The following is a 21,005-nucleotide window of genomic DNA, read 5'->3' as shown; positions in this document are numbered from 1 at the left end:
CTGTGATTAAGAATTCCTCGTATCAGTGACATCATATGATACATGTTTGATGTTGTGTTCAATGATCCATTAGTTGCATATAACACCCAGTGCTCATCACTTTCTTTAGAGAAGCTCTAATTAGTCTAGAGGTAGCAAATCAAAGCATATGATCACTGCCTCATTGCAGGATCCCTATAAAGACGGCATTTACTTTTCAACTTGAATAATGCCAATGGTAGGATGGTCTATACATGGGTAGTGTTCTAGTGAAACTCTTCAGCACAAGTCTTACTTCAGAATGTGTGGCAAACAAAGCTTAACGACTTCAAGAAGGTGAGCTGTCCTTTTGCTTGCTGTGAGGGAAAGCAATTCAATTTGCCCTTCAAGGGCTCTTTACAGATTGTTTATATCATAACAGTAGCTTAAGTTATTAAAGTAAAGCTTTTATGGTTACACAAGGACAGTTTGAAGACAAAGTGATCAGGTGAAAGCAAAACTGAGAAGCAAGCCAAAGGGCTGCTCATTTCCTGTCCATATTTAGAAGGTGTCCACACTGAATAATGTAAGCAAGTTACTCTGCACAAATGTCCTCTGAAAATCCCTAAACTGTTAATTTGAAACGGTGGGCTCTGTACAACTTTTAGTTTTAAAGCCTAGGGAATTTAAAGAGAATGTGCTGAGATTTTAGGAGATGGAGGGAAACCATGATCAAAGGGCTGGAAAATAAAGAAGAGGAAACAGTTAGAGAAATTAGAAGTTAAGGAAATTTGTGTGGAAGTAAAATGTCTTCATTTATGCAAAGGCCTATTTCTAGCAAGGTGCTGAACCATTGGTTCCTTATTCTACCTGAACAAAGAAAATGGAATTGTTGAAGTTGAAGAGATTTAGATTAGAAACAAGAAGAAATTATCTCACTAGAAGTGGCAATGTCTACCCACAAGATGAAGGTATGGTCACTTGACTCTCCAAAAAGAGCTTTTTTAGGTCTTAGGGCTTGTCATGGACTCAGCATAGATCACCTGGCCTGGTGAGCCCGAGCAGTCATGAAGGTCTAGAGTAGCTGGTCAAAGTGACCATTGGCCTAATGTAGAAATAGCCTCTGTCACTGTTAAATGGAGAGTTACAACTATTTTCTCACCAATCCCCCAAGTACCATTTGTTTTAATTTTTAAAAAGTGTCATGTAGGCCTGACTTCTCTACGTTATTTTAATTTTTCAATTAATGGACTCATAAACTGAGTCCAATCTAGTGTTAAAAAATGCAAAGAGTGGTTAATAAGTCTGTGTGAGGATACCTCACAGAGAGATGCCTGAACTAGGTCTGGAATATATGACCTCTGCAATTTCTACCAGTTTTGTGATTCCATGGTTTTTTGTTGATTTACAGTACAAATAATGGACAGTACTTTTTTGTATTAATAATACAGAATAAATTAGGAGAGATATTATACTCTACAGAAGGGGTATTAAGAAATGTTCCATTCACAGCTCTTTTATCATAAACAAATAGCACAAACTTCATGTAAAGAAAAAAATGAAAAAAAATATAGGTTTTGAAGTTTACCATATTCAAGAATATACTACTCACTTAAAAGAAAGTTTTAAAATTAGTCAATTTACTTGTTCGTCATGGAGGCTTTGTAATGTGTCAACTTGGCTAGACTGAACTACATTTCCCAGAACTCCCCTTCTTGCAGTTTCCAACTGACAAGCCACAAGCGATATTCTCAGGAGATTTCGTGAGCAGAAAGGAGGCAGCAGCCATTTTGTACCTTAGACTCACCGATGTGTTGACTCACCCTGTTGCCTTGAAGCAGCACCTGTGTCTGCATCTGCTTTACTTTCCTTGGATTCTTCACCCTCTCTGACTCCTGGGCCAGGTATGTGTTAACTTCCGTGAGGAAGGGTCCTGACTTTTTCTGGATCCCCATACCACCAATATCAGAGGCAATAAGAACTAATGGGTTTCAGTCCAACCTTGTGTCCTCCAGGTCTAGCTCTCTGTCTGTGAGCTCCAGCCTATTCTTACTCTCCTCCACTTTATAACTATCTTCTCTTCCTTACTGCCTGTCCTCTGGACTTCAAACAACAGCATCAGATGTGAAGAAAATACCCCTGCAAATACTGCTTACCCAGTTCCCACAATTGTAAAATTTAAAATATTAAAATGAAAACATACACACATGTATAAATCTTCTAATGGTTATGCTTTTCTAGTTGAACCCTGGCAAGCATACATGACAGAACTCTTCTAAGAGGTTTAGACACCAGGTGGACATTTAATGAAATGAATAAATGACTTCACTAAGATTAGAAATGTGCAGTCAGTAGAATCCCAAACACTTCTGTGATCAAATTGCTTCCTTAAACTTCACTGGAGCCAAACCAAAAAAGATGAGCTGATAGAGAAAACTATTTAACTATACTCAAGGTCTTTTGGTACTAGCTTTCAAATACTGATAGAGAAATACTCCTATCTCATACATAAAGAAAACAGAAGTTTAAAAGCTTAAATAAACCTGGACCCCTGGCTATATTAGAAAGCAATTCAAGGTTAAGATTTTATAACACCCATGTGGTTCCAGTTAGAGTTGGATGAATGGAGAAAAGCTGTGATGGTTATCAGACTAACTTCCTGAACTCAGATAGAAGGAAGTCACATACATGGTATATGCTAGAGACTTGCTGATTTCATTCTCTACTCTAGGGAACAATGACTTCCCACAGAGTGTATAGCAGAAAGACAAACAGAATAATGTCACATGTATACACACACATATACGTATGTAATAATAGCTAACACTTGTAAAACTCTTTGGTTGTATTAACTCAATTAGTCATCAACATAACCTGTGACTAGGTAATATTATTATAGCTATTTTTCAAAGGAAAGCAAGGCACAGTGGGATTCAGTGACTTGACAGGGTCACACAGAGGTGTATCACAGAGCTGGAACATGATACCCAGTGCAGTTTAGCCTGAGGGCTCCTGTCCTCATGGGCTCTGTTGTGCCATCTTGCTTGCAAATGTATAATATATTCGGCTGTGTAGGTGTGTGAAACTGTCCTTTACAGTTATTAGTAATCTGGCTACAAATTGCTTTTTCAACTCCATCTTTTTCTTCTCTCTTACATGTTCCTTACAATCCAGCAAACTTAACTCTTTCCCTAGTTTAGTATTTTCTTGCTTTATCACACAAAATAGAAACCTAAAGTAATTCAGATAATCAGGCTAAGGCCAAGATACCTCCCTAAATTCCTAAACTCATCCAATCCTTTCTTCTTTTTGTATCTTTATTAATGCCAATGCCATCCTACTTCCTGGGATGCCTCCCTCTATCCCAGCCTCACCCACTCCGTGCTGCCCACAATTTTTAGAGATTTTATCCATTTTTTAATCATTTTGTTTGAATAGCATCCCCTTCATGATACCTTCTCTGAGCCCCCTATCCAAAGGTAATCTCTCCTTCCTCAGAATTTAGACAGCCCCGTGTTTTATGGATCATAACATCGTGCAATGATTTGTATACTTGTTTTATTTTCATCTTAACAGGTTGAACATCACAAATTTTAGCCATAGTTGAAGATCTATCTATCTTGGCATGTTGGTTTTGCACTCTTTCTCTCTGTGATCTCTCATTGCCTCTGCTCTCACATGACAAAGATAAATCAAAAGTGCCATAGAGTGCTCTATATGTGAAACTTTCCCTCATTGAGCTCCTGTGGATAGATGTGGCCACTGTGGAGGCCAGTTAAATTTTCTTTCTATGATCAACACAACCTTCTTGCCTTTTTTTTGACTTTAGACATTCTCAGATAATAATACCTACTGTTGTTCACCAATTTTACTAATACCTCTACTATACTATTTATCACATTCTTATAGCTCCCCGACTACATCTCTATCATTTGATAAAGTGATTTCCTTGAGACTAAGAACATATTTCATTCATTACTACATGCTTCATGATTCCTGGAAATGTACGTTGCATGTAAGAGATACTCACTAATGACCTTTTCAACTTAAAATCAACTGTCTCTGGTTATAATTTACATAAAATAACATACATGAATTTTAAGCATACAGTTTGATAAGTTTTGACAAATGTATATACTCATCCCCAGTCAACATTTTCATCTACCCACTGGCTTACCAAGGCAGATGGGAGATGGTGAAAAAGCTTGGTGGAAAGGAGAAATTTGGGCGCCTGGGTGGCTCAGTTGGTTAAGCGACTGCCTTCGGCTCAGGTCATGATCCTGGAGTCCCTGGATCGAGTCCCGCATCGGGCTCCCTGCTCGGCAGGGAGCCTGCTTCTCCCTCTGACCCTCCCCCCTCTCATGTGCTCTCGCTCTCTCATTCTCTCTGTCTCAAATAAATAAATAAAAAATCTTTAAAAAAAAAAAAGGAGAAATTTGTCATTAACATTGTTTAGAATCAGCAGAATGAAGTAATAAAAACAAGTCCAACTTATTTTTGGTCAGTTTTATTCTTGTTTTAAAATTTCTACAAAAAAAATAAAATTTCTACAGAAAATATACCCTGTTAGTTGCGTGTAAGCAGGGTAGATCACACCTGTCCTTGGAACACCGCTGTCATGATTCTTGCTGCTCTGCAGGTCGTATTTCCACCCTGGCTCCAGGAAACCACTTACCTCCCTTCTGCAATAATAGATTATTTTTCTTGTTGTTGTCTTCAGCTGCATGTGAATGAAATCATATGGGATATACTCTTCAGTGTCTCGCTTCTTTTATTCAGCTTAATGTTTTTGAGATTCATCCATATTCTTGTGTGTAGTGGTTCCTTTTTGTTGCTGAGTAATATTTCATTGTAAAAATACATCACAAATTTTCAAGCATTCTTTTGTTGATGTACTTGGTTTGTTTTCAGTTCTTGGCTATTAAAAATAAACCTTCTACAAGCGTTCTTGTACAAGTGTTTTTTGTAGATTTTTATTGGTAAGTGTATACTTAACTTTATAAGAAACTGCCAGTTTTCTTAATTGATTTACAATTATTATACTTACACAAGGAAAGTATGAGAATTCCAATTGTTCTACATTCTCATCAACATTTGGTATTCATGCTTTTAAAATTTTAGGCACTCTAGTGGAAATGAAGTGGTATCTCATTGTGGTTTTAATTTAGTTATCTGATGATTAATGATATAGATTATTTTTTCACTTGCTTAATGGCCATTCATTTATCTTTTTTAGTGAGGTGCCTATTTAACCATGTTGCTAAATTTTTAAATTTGGGTTGTGTTTCCTTTTATTATTGCATTTTAAGAGTCCTTTATATATATACTCAGGGAATGGATCTTTTGTATTTGCATACGTATTGTAAACATTCTAGAAAGAATGTTTACAAATGTGGTTTGCTTGTACATTTTTTGAATGATATCTCTCAATGAGCAGTTTTCAATTTGATGAATTCAAATGTTTTAATTTTTTGCTTTAAGTTTACTGCTTTTTGTGTCTTGTCTAAAAAAACGTTTGCCTAACCAATGTTGAAAAGATGTTTGTTTCTGTTTTCATCTGGTTTTATAATTTTACTATTCACGTTTAGGTCCTTGACATATTTAACAATAATATTCATGTATGGTATATAACAAGAGTAACAGTTAATTTTTGTTTTCTAAATTTTAGCACTATTCATTGAAAATATAATCTTTTCCTCCATTGAATTACTCTGGCATCTTTGTCAAAAAAATCATTTGATATATGTGTGGGTCTATTTTTGGACTTCCTTTGAACTATATGTCTATTCTTATGACAATAATATATTATCTTGACTTGTGTAGCTTTTTAGTAAGTCTTAAAATCTAGTTATATACACTCTAATCTAGATCTTTCTTTTCAAAATTGTTTTATATATTCAAGGTCTTTTGCAATTTCATATAAACTCTCAAATTAGCTTGACAATTTATCAAAAAAAAACCTCATTGGGTTTTTGATTGGGATTGTGTTGAATCTATAGAACAATTTAGGGAGAAGTGAAATCTTAACAGTATTGAATCATTGATGCAAGAACGTATCTCTCCATTTATTTAGGTCTTTGGTTTCTATAATCAGTGTTTGTAATTACAGCATACAATTCTCACGCATAATTTTTAACCTTTATATGTATGCATTTCATGGTTTTTGGTGCTATCATAGATGGTATTTTTAAATTTTTATTTCCAATTATCACTGCTAGTACCTAGAAATACATTTGATTTATGGATATCGATCTTATAACCTGTGACCTTGCTAAACTCACTTATTAGGTTTGGGAAATTTTTGTAGATTATTTGGAATTTTTTATGTAGATAATTTCTCCTTTTGTGGTAAATAGAGACATTTTATTTGCAATCTGTATATATTTTATTTCCAGTTTTTGACTTATTATACTGGCTATAACCCCCAGAATGATATTAAGTAGAAGCATAACAATGGGCTGTTTTGTCTTATTTCAGATCTTGGGGTAAAGGAGTCATTTTTTCATCACTGAGTATTACGGTAGCTGTAATTTTTTTCATAGATGCCATTTTTTCAAGTTGAGGAAATCTTTTATTCTTAGTTTGGTAAGAATTTTTTTAACAGGAATATTCCATTTTGACAAATGTATTTTCTGCTTCTTTATATTCTCAGTGTATTGATATGATTTTTGGTTTTTGAATGCTGATGTTGATTTTTGAATGAACCACCTAACATTCCCACTTGATCATGATATATTTTTAAAATATATTTTTGGCCTTGATTAACTAGCATTTTGTGGAGGATTTGTGGGTCTATATTCACTAGGATATTAGGCTGTAATTTACTTTTCTTGTAATGTCTTGGTCTAGTTTTGGTATGTGGGTAATGTTAACATAATAAAATGAGTTGGGCAGCTTCCCTGTTTTTCTATTTTATGGAAGAGTTTGAATAGAATTGACCTTTATGATACTTTAAAAATTATATTGGAATTCTTTGATCAATTTGTGTGGTTCTGGCATCTCTCTTCTGTTCTGTCTCAAGGAAGTGAGTGCTTGCAATGATCTCTCTTCAGGGTTCTTATCTTTCCTTAGATTTTAGGTTAGCTGGTAACTGTGAACTCAGATCTATGATGACTTCAAGAAAAGTTATGATTTTGTAAATTATCTGGATTTTTATTTTTATTAGGAGGGAGCGCTGTTCACTTTGTAGCTTTCTATCTCTGTTATCTAGCTGTTTACAGCAAGAAGCAAAGTCTGATACCAGTTATTCCACTGTGACTGGAAGCGGAGCTCAGTAATCTCGTTATAAATTAATTATAAATAGATGCCAATAATCAAATAAGGTTGAGTAGGGTGGATTTGCATAAAACTACTTTAACTAAAACTTTATATTTATAAGTGAAAAAAAACACATTTTGGTGTATATGGGTTAGTTTTTATTTCCTGGATTCTCAGGAGGATTGTGATAATTTTTATGTTTTTACAACATTCTCCTGGATATATATCATCAAAAGACCTTGATACGTGGCTTTGCAAGGCACATCTGTGAATTTTTGCAGATATTTCAACCATATCAGTGAGTTCCATTTCATGTCCAGATCAACTGTGCGTACCACATAATGAAAATTTACTGGTTTATATTTTTCTCTCAGTCCATGCTTCCCAGGGGACTGACAAAAAATGAAATAAATCTTATCAGCATTTTTACAACTCTTAAAGCAAAAACCATTACACTTTTGAAGAGCATAGGAAGTGTATTATAGTGGACAAGGGACCAGAAGAGATAGAGGCACCCCAAGAAGTTCATATATCCCAGGGCACAAATGTTCTGGATGCATAGCATTTCTAGGCTCTGTTTTCATCTAATTCTTGGATGCCAGAGGGGAGTTCCCTAGCAATATGACTAAACTTATTATTTTTAAGATCAGGCTCTGAAAACAAGTCATATGTCTATGAAAATCAGGAACTGCTTGTGAATGTCACTCTCACTTTGGATGGGAATCTTCTTTGTATGGAAAATACATTGCTATCATCTTTGAGCATTCACTAGCTGCTCAGTCTATGCTTGTTAAGTAAATCACTGTGAGGGTTGAATGCAGAGTTATGAAGTCTTCTTCCAGCCCAGTGCTTGCTCCTCTTCTTAGGTTGTGTTTTCTTTCTCACTAAACAAATACAGAGACCTTTAATGGCAGGGCTGTTTCCTGGAAACATACCTAGAAACAAAGTGTAAAATTGATGCTTTAGTTGGCAGGATAATATATCATGGGGCCAGTGTTCTTTATATTCCAAAGTCAAACTGTATTTATATATTCTGTCACCTGTACTGTGAAGAGCAACTATAATACACACTGCACAGCATCTAACACATTCGTTCCTATCTGCTCGAGGTCCATCAAAGGCATTTGTGCAAGCAGTTGAGATGTACAAGTCAGAACCACCAGCTCCCTGTCATTACTCAGACGTAGGGTGTGGGGAACCAGTCAGGTACAAAGCACGTCAGAGCTCCTGGGAGATATCAATAGAATGAGACATGCCATATATAAAATATAATTATATAGCTCCCAGTGGTGTTGTTTTGAAAGACAATAACCCATTTAATATTTTGAAATGGCTTGCCCAGACAGCATTCCTTGGAACATCTTGCACTTTTTTTGACCTCAGTCTCTAAGGTCTTCCAGCTTTCAAGAAATTTCTGTAATTCTTTGGACTTCCTGAGGAAAACAACAAAGACTTTTCATTGTTGAAATGGGATTTGCTCAGAATTTCAGATTGCTGGTGTCAAAAATTTAACCAAGTAAAATGGATGAAACTTGTTCTTTACTGATTACTTCGTATCCTATCATTTCTTTATACAATGTCATATTCAAAGCATAACATGAATCTAATTACAGTGGGATACTTCTTAACTTATATCTTCTTTTTTGGAAATGTAGAAATGTACTACCATTACTACCACTATTACCACTTTTATAAACACTTCATATTTACCTGGCACATGCCTATAAATCATTTGAGAAACAGAAATTAAATACACTAGGAATGTGTGGTAACATAGAATAGAGCTTTAGTCAGAAGTCCTGGGTCAAACTCCTGGAATTAGCAGCTCTTTAATCATGAGAGGTAGTGCCTTAAGTGATCTAATTGTGGTTTCTTTATTTATATAGTTGTAGGATATTACCTGCTTTACTTACTTCATAGGGTTAACAGAAGATCAAATAAAATTTTATATTACATGATGTGTGTGTGTGTGTCTGTGTCCCTTACTTACATTAGCCAGGCAACAGTTTCACATTCCTCCAGGAATTTTTTTTTAAAAGATTTTATTTATTTATTTGAGAGAAAGAATGAGATAGAGGGAGCATGAGAGGGGGGAGGGTCAGAGGGAGAAGCAGACTCCCTGCTCAGCAGGGAGCCCCATGCGGGACTCGATCCCGGGACTCCAGGATCATGACCTGAGCTGAAGGCAGTCGCTTAACCAACTGAGCCACCCAGGCGCCCCTCCTCCAGGAATTTTATACAAGTAATTTTTATATTATTTCAAAATATTAAATGGGTTATTGTCTTTCAAAACAACACCACTGGGAGCTATATAATTATATCTTATATATGGCATGTCTCATTCTATTGATATCTCCCAGGAGCTCTGACGTGCTTTGTAACAAGTTATGTATTGGTAGTAAAGTAGACAAAAAGTAATAATATTAACAATGAATAACAATAATTTTTTTGACACCTTCTTTCTACTCTATGTATACCTATCTTATTTTTTAAAATTTTTTTATTGTTATGTTAATCACCATACATTACATCATTAGTTTTTGATGTAGTGTTCCATGATTCATTGTTTGTGCATAATACCCAATGCTCCATGCAGAACGTGCCCTCTTTAATACCCATCACCAGGCTAACCCATCCTCCCACCCCCCTCCCCTCCAGAACCCTCAGTTTGTTTTTCAGAGTCCATCATCTCTCATGGTTTGTCTCCCCCTCCGATTTCCCCCCTTTCATTCTTCCCCTCCTGCTATCTTCTTCTTTTTTTTTCTTAACATATATTGCATTATTTGTTTCAGAGGTACAGATCTGTGATTCAGCAGTCTTGCACAATTAACAGCGCTCACCATAACACATACCCTCCCCAGTGTCTATCACCCAGCCACCCCATCCCTCCCACCCCACTCCCCACTCCAGCAACCCTCAGTTTGTTTCCTGGGATTAAGAATTCCTCATATCAGTGAGGTCATATGATACATGTCTTTCTCTGTTTGACTTATTTCGCTCAGCATAATACCCTCCAGTTCCATCCACGTCGTTGCAAATGGCAAGATCTCATTCCTTTTGATGGCTGCATAATATTCCATTGTATATATATACCACATCTTCTTTATCCATTCATCTGTCGATGGACATCTTGGCTCTTTCCACAGTTTGGCTATTGTGGATATTGCTGCTATAAACATCGGGGTGCACGTACCCGTTCGGATCCCTACATTTGTATCTTTGGGGTGAATACTCAGTAGTGCAATTGCTGGATTGTATCATACCTATCTTCTTTAACCCTTGCACCTATGCAATTGACAAAACTGATGCTAGGGGAGACTCCTTTGCCTGTCACACAAACAGGAAGCCCTGCAGAGATTCAAACCTAGATCTTACTGGGGGCAAAGTCCATATTCTGTACATTACTGGCTCCCTTTTTTGCTGTCTGGCTGGCAGGGTCAGAGGAGTCAGCAGGGAAATAAGGAAAAGAAGTGAGCTTAGCTTTAAAAATAAATTAATCTCTTAATATAAAAACTTGCATGAATAGGTAATGTAGAAAGGATTTCTTCCCCAGATCACTGAAGAGCATATTGCAGGTGATTTATAATCTCAAAATTCCAAGATATGTATATCAGATACACAGTAGTGGGAATTTTTCAGAGTCTGAGCCACTTAAATAACAGCATGCTCTGTATTAAGACAAACTGGATGGGGAAAGGCTTGGAAGTTTGAAGTGTCCCCACCCTTCCCCAAGATCCCCTTCAAGCAAAAAGGTAGGTAGAGTCTAATGCTGTTTCCAGAGCACTCATCCTTATTCTGGGCAAAGGATCACACGATTTTGGAAGAAAGTTAAATGAATTACTGTCCCAGAGGTACAACAGTATTGCAGCTATTCAAACAAACAAGTCAGCAAATAGAAATTTTGTTTGGACAATAGCAAGTTTTGAAGCTTGTAATAGAGATTTAACCTCAGTGGGAACCATAGAATAGATAAAATAACATTAATTGATGGTCTTGTTAAATGAGAACTTGTAAGCTAACAAGAATAAAGAATTTTTCCATTACTTTATTTAAGAAGAAATTAAGTGCGAGGCACAAAATAATACAAATGCCAATTTTTTGGCATGAGTTTTGGAATTATACCTGTAAAGATCAGACTTTATGTTAGATTTCAAATTAATTTTTCTATGTGAATTTATTTTATATGAAGAGAGTTTCCTTTTTTTACTTGTGCAGTTTGAAAAAGACTGAATTTTAAAGTGAGTTCCAAAGAGAATGGTAAAACCCTCAAAATGAGGGATTTGGCATAAGCGTGTTCTTAGGACTAATGTTGGTTTTCTCATTCACTGGAAAACATTTTGAAACATTTGGTTTGGTGTGGTTAGATTTTTAATATCTTATTATAAAATAGTGTAGGGTCCTGAGTTGTAAGAATATATAGGTTGTCACTATCAAATGAAAACTGTATTTTTCTTTTATAATAATCTTTCTGATTCTAATATATGTAGTTATTGAAAAATTAATACCTGGTCATAAATATGACCCCATTCTTATTTTTCTCTCTCTCTCTGCAGACAGACACACACACACACACACAGACACACACACACACTTACTCTGGTAGGGCATTACCTGAGTATGGATAGAGCATTACAAACCTCTAGCTAGAGCTTCTTAAAAATGCTTTGGAGAGGGAGTAGCTTATTGATTTATTATGACTTTGATATATTTTTTTGTTTGTTTATCAGAGAGTTTCTATTGTACTGGATAATTTGGGGATGCTAAAAGATACTGTCAAGAATATACAGAATGGGATTTGGTGTGAGAAGACCCACAGTTACTCATGCCGTTGGGTAATGCCCACTGGTTCATTGGTGCTGGTTAGAACACTGGCCCTGAAGAAAAGTAAAAAAATGTTCAATGAGCTGTAGCAATGGGGTAACTTGAAAACCTCAAGATCATCTATTTTATTTCTTTCCAGATGGTCTAAAGCAGGGATAACAGACTCAAGGATTTAGAGGGGACTCTCCAGGTGACATTCATGAGCCAAACCAACCTAAGAGAGCAGTGACAAACTTGACAATACTTTGTTCAGGTAACTAGTTCCATCTCTTTAGATCAAAAAAAAAAAACCCTGAAGAAACACAAATACCATATGATTTCACTCACATGTGGAATCTAAAAAATAAAACAAATTAATAAACAAATAAAAAGCAGAATCAGATTTATATATACAGAGAACAAACTGATGGTTGCCAGAAGGAAGGGGGTAGGGAGGATGAGCAAAATGGGCGAAGGGGCGTGGGAGATACAGTTTTCCAGTTATGGATGAATAGTCATGGAAATAAAAGGCACAGATTAGGGAATATAGCCAATGGTTTGTAATAGCGTTGTATGGTGACAGATGGAGCTGCACTTGTGGTGAGCATAGCATAATGCATAAACTTGTGGAATCACTATATTGTGCACCTGAAACTCATGTAATATTGTGTGTCAACTATACTCAATAAAAAAAATTAAAAATAACTGAAATTCTGTTTTATAATGTGAAATCTCTCAAACTTAAAAACTGGGTTCTATATTTGTATTAACTGCATAGATAAATTATCAAAACTACATTATTTTTAAGCTAATATTGGCCTTTAGTTTCAATGTACTATGTCTCTAAAGTGCTTGATCCTAGATCTTACTATATAGATAGGGAGAATGAGGGAGATTAGGTGAGGAGAGTGAGGAGCATGGTGAGGAGAGTGTGTTTATTATTCATCCCTTCATTATACACTTATGGAGAACCTACTATATTCTAAGCCCCAGTGCTATTCATTGCGTATACATTTGTGAACAAGATGAACTTTCTGCCTTCATAGAATTTATACTCTTGTGAGCAGGAGTGGAGAGATTGCTAAAAAAAAAATGATAAGTTGGAAAGAAATACTATGAAGAGGACAGATCTATAGAAATTTTGAGTGGTATGAGAGTCAGTTCCTTCATCTCTCACAAAGATAATGAATCCCATAGAAGTTAATGAGTTGCTCAAAGGTGTAGCAAGTTACTGGGAGAAGCTGGACGAGAACCCAAGGCTGTCTTTGTGGGCTTGCAAAACACATGATCACACAAGACCCCATGTGTGATTTGATGCTCTATTGTCACTGCACAGAAATTCTTAATCATTTATCTTTGAACTTGTGATATGTTAGAGAAGTGCAATGGAACCTTGGAACATGCTACATTCTTTGTCACTTCATTTGCACATTGCGTGTGGAGCCCCTGAGCACAGAATTCTGATGGATCTATGATGCATGGAGTTCAAGACTCAAAGCAGATACAAGGTAAATGTGTTAGGTCTATGACTGGGGGTGGTTGTGGGGGGAACAGGTTCCTGACAGCCCTAAGAGACTACAATTTCCAATTCCAATGAAAACTTGCTTTGAACACGGAGATGTCAAAGATATTTTAAGAAATTCAAATGACTGAGAAACACTATCATATCCTTTCTACATTGTGTGATTTTTTTGCATTAGCCAACCATTTAGGCTGAACAAGATGACACAAAAAGAGAGGGAAAGATGGGGAAACTCATAGCTCCTTTTCCTTTTAATCCTCCCTTACCCCTCACTCATCTGAAGGTAGAAAATATTGGTAGGATGTGTGTGCATCAATAATTGAAATAAATATACTTGAGTTCATTCTAGGCAGTGTTTCCACTGTCTGGTAAGAAAGAGATACATATGCATGTAAAAACTGTGAAATATGAATTGTGTGATTTCAGTGATTTTGCATATGAATTAAATGCTCTTATATTTGCATTTACAAGTATCAGTGCACAGTATAGAGCTAAATGGTACAATTCCAAGCTAGTAATTAAAATTTTAATTTTTCTTTATTTAGCACATTAAATAAAAATAAGAGCACCATGATAGAAAAGAAAGGAAATAGCTTTATATTTTCGTACCCTCAGTGAATCTTTTTGTCCTGCTTTTTCATTTTGCACGGGACCTTGCAAATTATATAACTGGCCCTGCTAAATCTAGGTTAGAATCCATTCTCCTAACTTCTTCGCCACAAGAATACCAGGCCTCACTATGCTCTGGTTTGGTGTTTTAGATTTTAACGGTGATGATTACAAGCCTACCACAAGGAAACAAGGCTTCCTTATTTAAATGGTTTTCACTTTACACAAGAGTTATCACAACCATGATTTCATAGTAAATATTAAAGCATCCAAATTGCCCATCTTTGTCTGTTCTGGGTTTTTAATTCATTAGTGCCCTGCTCATAAGACAAAATGAGGTAGTACAAAATGACAAGCAGCACATACAACAATTTGTGCTAATTACAGCTTTTTTGGTTTGATCGTTGAAACTTGGTTATCTGACATTGAAATAAAAGAGCAGTTGTCTTAGCTGGAAATAGATGATGAGTATATAGGGTGCACTTTTCCAGAGAAAGGTGCTTTTCAAATAACACACTGTCATTATTTGGGAAGAATCATTCTGAAGAGATAATATTTGCTCTTTTTCTTTTCATTTTCAAAGCTCTTAACATATAAACTTGAAAAGATTTTGACAGGCATTTATATCTGAGGAGGTTGCATTTGAACCTGGATACAATTTGGTACCTTAAAAAGTTTAAAAGCATTAGCCCTGTGTATTGGTTTGCTGCCATAATAAAGTACCACAAACTGAGTGGCTTAACAGAAAATTGTCTTCCAGTTGCAGAGGCTAGAAGTCTTAGATCAAGGGATCAACAGAATTGGTTCCTTCTGAAGGAGAGAGGAAACTGTTGTGTTCCTTTTCCCGAGTTTGCAGTTGTTTGCTGGCAATCTTTGGCATTTCTCTGGGTGTGGAAGCATTGCCCCAGTCTCTGCCTTCATCTTCATACGCCATTCTCCCTATGTGTGTCTCTAAAGTTCCTTTTTTTAATAAGGATACCAGTCACACTGGATTAGGGCCTCATGACCTCATTTTAAGTTGGTTACCTCTGTAAAGACCTATTTGCAAACAAGGTCACTTTCTGAGGGTACTGGGGGGTTAAGACTTCAACACATGGATTTGAGGGGACATAATTCCAGAACACCCAGACATCCATGCAAATACTAAAGTTGGTCAGGACAAGGAACCAAAATCTGTGTCTAGTTTCTATTTGGCTCATATTTAACATTTAATTCTCCAGGGCATGCCGAATCATATAGGACTCATGAGGCTGATATCAATGTGTGCTCCTGGTGAGGAAGACCAGCAGAAGGGTGTGTCCAAGACTACTTGGAGTCAGAACTACTCCAAGACTTTAGTAGTTCCAAACATGTATGCCAAACATGGTTCATGAATGAGAAGAATAGTAAAGATGAGGCCTTTGTGTAATTGGCAGTCACAATTACACTTTATTTCTTTGGCAAGTAACAAGGGCTTAACCACTGGAAGCTTTATTTTTTGAGGTTTGCCTGAACACATGTTGTCTTGCTTCTGTTCATTGTTTAAGTCCCCTAGCAGTCCATGCTCCTGTGTGTGTGAGAGGGTATATTTGAAAGGAGTCAGAAAGACTTCAAAATACTAGAGAAGTGTGACCTCCAGAGAACAATAGAACTGATGGATAGCTAAATACCACAGCTACCCTGTGGCAGGTTTGGATATCTGACAGAGCATCTGACAGTACCTGAGACATGGTGGAAATTCAGGAACTTTTTGTTGAATAAATCAATAAAACTAATGAGAGGGGCTTGTTTCCTTACATGCTTTTTCCAACTTCTTATTTCCTGATCTTTTTTCTCTGGAGTCTTGGATTATAAGAATGGAGGAAGGGATATTTTATGTTTAGTTCCTGGTCCACTGTCATCTCTGACCAGTTTTACCCACAGCTCACATGCTTTTAATAAAGAAGGTTGATTCCTGTAATGCACAGCCAAGTTTACTAGATTTGGAATGTCTAACTTTACCCTACCATTAGAAATTCCTTTGACTTAGAGCCAGTTATTATGCAGATATGTGTTTGTGATCAGTTGTGGCTGAGATTGATGACCTTCTTTCCATCCCATTTTTGCCTATTAAGCCTTTTTGCTGACTCTGCATTGTAGGACAGGTTCTTCTCTGAACCACATTTTTGGATATCTATTCCAAACTGAAGAAGGAAGTCACCACTCTCTTTTTCAATTTAAGTTTGACTTTGTGGATAAGATATAGTTTAAAGGCTTTTAATATGCTAATAATCTTACTTAGCTTAAATGGAAGAATTGTTTACAATTTTTTATTCATTCATTCACATGTACATCTGCATGCTTACTTTAATATATCCATTTAAACACAAATATTTTATGCTCTTAGAGGTGAAGATTAGACACAAAAATGAATAAGACAAAGATAGAGTTTCCTGGGTTGGCAGAACATCCAGGCAGAAATGTTTTTCAGAAAGTTGGAAATATGGATCTGGAGCTCAGGAAAATATTTGAGAGTCAGTTCCTTTAAGGTAATAGCTACAGCCATAGTAATAAATGAGATTTCCAGGAAAAGACTGAAGAAAGAAAAGATGAAAAGGGGACAAGAGGTAAATCATAATATATGGCCTGGAGAAGCAGAATTCTTCTTTCAGGTGACCCCTGGCTTGGGACTTGGATGTCCCTTTCTGCAATATACCAGTTGACCCAGTTGAAGTAAACTCAGTCATTATTTTTTGTAAACTTGTAAATCAATGAGAAACTTCTAGTATGTTCCATGATTGATATTCTTATACACTTACCTGGTTATGTCTTGAGTGCAGGGCTAAAAATAGAGGCTAAAATTTATGTAGTACCAAGCATTTTAGTGAAAAAAGTACACGTGTATTATTATACTTAATCCTCACAATGATGCTATAAAGGGAATATCATGACTATCTCCATTTTATATACAATGTAACTGAAGAATGGTAAGGTTAAGTAATTTGTCTCACATTTAGTAACTGAAAAATGGCAGAGTAGGGATTCCCACACTGAATGTCGGATGTGAGAACTTATGTTTAGTCATTTTACCAGATTACCTTCCATGACCATATTCTTTTGGAAGGTGAGTCTCACTTTTCTAATCTCCTGTCTCAGACATTACAGAAACCAGAAAACAGTTTAAAAGATAAGCCAACTGTTCAATAACCACTGCCCCGTATTTTAATTTGAAAGAGTCCAAGTGAAAATTTTTGAATATAAGCAGGGGCCTTACAAAGCAAGCATGGACCCTTGGATAAACTAGCATTCAGATCTTGAAAAAGGACAGTTTAAATAACTTCTTTAGATTTTTTAAAAATGTGCTCATGTTATGTTGTCTTTCCCATACCAACAGCAGCTATCCCATACCTTTTTCTCATTAAAGTTTCAAAATTCATCCATGTCCCTCTCATCCTTACTGTACACCCAGAGCTCGTCTTTCATGGGAAATGCAGGCTGCCAGTATATATAGTTTTCTGCTTTTCTCATATCTGCCTGAGATCTTATCTAGAGGGTTACTCATCCTTTTGACTTTCCTACTTTTTTCAAGGAAGAAATGTACCTATCCATTTTCAAGACCTACTCTTAATACAAACTGAACATAAGCCTATGACATCTTTTAAAAATAAGGTGATAAAAACAACGATAAAGTGTCAGTCCACTGGAAGTTCAAAAGGAGATTCAGTGACTTTGTTTGTCTCCTCACCATAGGGTCTGGCATATAGAAATACCCAATGAGTACTTTCTGAAACAAACTGGGAGTAAGATAGAGGGTGAACATCTAGCTCAGAATATTGCCTAAAGAGGAAAGGCAGGGTAATGCAGCCAAGAATTCTTGACAAGCCAAAGAATGCTGATGATCCCAGGCTTCAGAAGGGGAAGGAGAGAGAGAAAGTCACTGGAAATCAGTGCTGCCTCTTTTAAATTCAGTCTCTAGCAGGTGTTGGAATCTATGGTGCTGTTCTTCATGGATGCTGACAACTTGAATCATGTTCTTGTTCAGATTTATTTTTTGGGGGTGTCCTTAGAGATCATAAGATATTATCATCTTTATGGTAAAAGTAAAGGTAAAAAAGATAATTAATGCATCTTAATCATTTCAAGCATCTCATAAGAGCTCTTCAATTTTCAAACTTGCATAAATATTTAGTACTTTTGACATATATCTCAACACTTGACATATTTTGCACATACTGGGAAAATAGTGAGCAATGATAGTTTGCTGATGAACTCAAGAAAAGTGTGTTTCTGAAAGGCAAACCATCCCATTATTCTGGCAAACCAGAAACCATTATTCTGTAATATAACCGAGCTGTTGAGAAATGCAATTTGATTTTCTCAGCACCCAGGGTGTAGATACAAGAATGAAACAGATGGCTGAGTTGACCCAAGAGAGGGGGTTTTGTTGGGTTTAGTGGGATGTAGCCCAGGAGGGCTCTGATAAGAATTCAAAGGGAAAGGTTGGTCCATGCTAGACAGGGAGTTAAACAAATGAGAAAAGCAAGTATGGAAGGACCAGAGGACTGAAGTGTGGTACTATCAAAGAGGAGATTTGATGAGAGAGGGAGCATATTGAGGACCCAGATTAGAATGTCCTAGTCTCAGAGTTAAATATTTTGAAGTGGAAGAGTCCAGAAAATCAATCAAAGGCAAATGTGGCCATGCATTATTTGATAAAGTGGAATTATCAGAGTCATTTATAAGACTTATTTGAGATCTCCTTGAGATTCCCTTCTGCACCATGGTGAAAGTGTTAAAGTAACCTATGGAGACAAGCTTCTTTCTGACTCCTGTCCATTTAAAATCATCCTAAGTAGGATGCTTACAAGCATTAGGAAGAGAGGCTGTTCTAGACTCAGCCCTCAGATTCTCAAGGAACCTCCTATAGGAGTATGGGCCCTGGACTGAATGCTCTTAGCTAGCCCATCCTTGTTAGTCCTAGTCTCTTCTCTCTGGACCATGCTGATCTTGGAAGATGTCAACTGGTCTGCACACTTGAAATCTGGGACATCTTTAGTCTTTCTCCTAACTCTTGGATGTTGAACCCAATCTCTATTTAGAAACAACCTAGTACTTTCCTCACCCATATTTTGGCTTTAACTCTTCTCTCTAAACTTTGGGTATTTTTGTTCTTTTCCCTACAGTAGGTGACCTGACTGTTGTTCCCTCCCCTTACAGAACATTACTGCCCATCAAACTCTTTTGGTTTGACTAGACATTAGACCTGCTTTTCTCTGAGTCTATTCCATTTTTCTAGACCTATTTGACATCTCTCAGGGATCCATTTCCAAAAAGTATCTGCTCTTTTCACTCTGAGTTTGAAGATCTAAAAAATGAGTCCATACTTAAGAGTATTTTAACTAATTGTATGTATTATTATGTCAGATAGACCTAAAGGACAGTATCTTTCTAAAATTATGGTGATAAGGTCACCACTTAAACAGGTGGGGTAAATTTTGTAGGGCATAAAGATCTTTCCTTGTGTCCTCAAATCATGATAGCTGAAACTCATGTTTTAGGAAGCAAACCATATATGCCTCTCCCTCAGCTACTTTAGAGCAAGAATAAACTAGCCTAGACAAAGAATTAATCTGGCAGATAATATTCTTTATGCAATACAGTAGCTCAGAATGTCTAATAAGGAAGTTTATGGATGATTTTTCTTCCTTGAAAATTACTGCTTAATCTTATTGACCTTTCTTGGAACACTCGGACGAAACATTCCCAGCAGTGAGAAATCTCCTGTAGTCATTTTACACATGTTCTCCCCTCTAATAGGAGGTTTGGGTGTATCAAAATGGGGAACAAGAGTACTGTGCCCTGAGACAGAGAGAGTGATTTTGGAACAAAGCCTGAAACCCCCAGCAGGCACTCAGAATCCCAGTTTCCAGCTCTTATCCTTGTCTTAGAGACAGCTGGTTTAGTGAAGTGAGAAGCATTTTGTTCTCTAAGCAAAAAGCTTCAGGGCATGGAGGTTTGGGAATCTGTGAGGTTATTTTGCATATTAGAATTAGTTGCTTTTACTTTCACAGGAATTAATTTTTTATTCTGTTAAAGTGTGTTTGTTTTGAAGATTCCCATCTTTTTCTAAAGCCTTTTTTTTTTTCATTTGTTGTTGTTAAGTACTGATTTAAAATTGTTTTTATTCACATGTAAGTCTTTGATTGTTTTAACTTTTCCTATGCCACTGGAAAAAAATGCTTCGGATTTATAGACATTTGGCCAAACTCCACATCAGTGTTTCTTCATATAGACACATCTACTGGTGACTAGTTTTCAAGTTTGAGACTCAACTCTTTTGCTTCTTTATCAGAAAAATGTAATGTCCTCTGGTGTGGAGCCCATGCAAAGGCCGTCCCCTGGTTGTACAAGTGAGTGCTAGAAATGAGGTTGTTTCTTACTTTCTCTCATACTTTAATGTCTACAGTTCATTCACAACACACATCTTCCATTTGCCATGAGCTCTAGCACTCACATAGATGTATTATTTCTCTGTATCAATTTTAATAAAAAAGTCTCTGAGAAAATGCTAGTCCCTACAGATACTCTAAAATAAAGTATTCTCCACAAAGTGAACTCAGGAAACATGGTTGGAAAATTAATTCCTGGCAAAATTGTTTAATAGTATGGGAAATAATGTCTTTTTTTTTTTTTTGAAATTCACTATATATATTAATAAAGTAAAGGTCCGGAAAAGTCCCACAACAATGAAATCTCTTCCACATTTTTAAGTTTGTTTCTCAAACTTGTTTAAAGATGTGATCCCCCTTCCTTTTCTTTTACATAACACCTATTCACCATGGATCAAACTCAACCATGACAGAGCAATGAGAACTCTGTAGAATTGGCTTTATTGAGCTGC

This window comes from Mirounga leonina, unplaced genomic scaffold (genome assembly GCF_011800145.1).
Source record: "Mirounga leonina isolate KUSES-001 unplaced genomic scaffold, KU_Mleo_1.0 Mir_53, whole genome shotgun sequence".
Lineage (NCBI taxonomy): Eukaryota > Metazoa > Chordata > Mammalia > Carnivora > Phocidae > Mirounga > Mirounga leonina.
Note: the sequence above shows the minus strand (reverse complement) of the source record.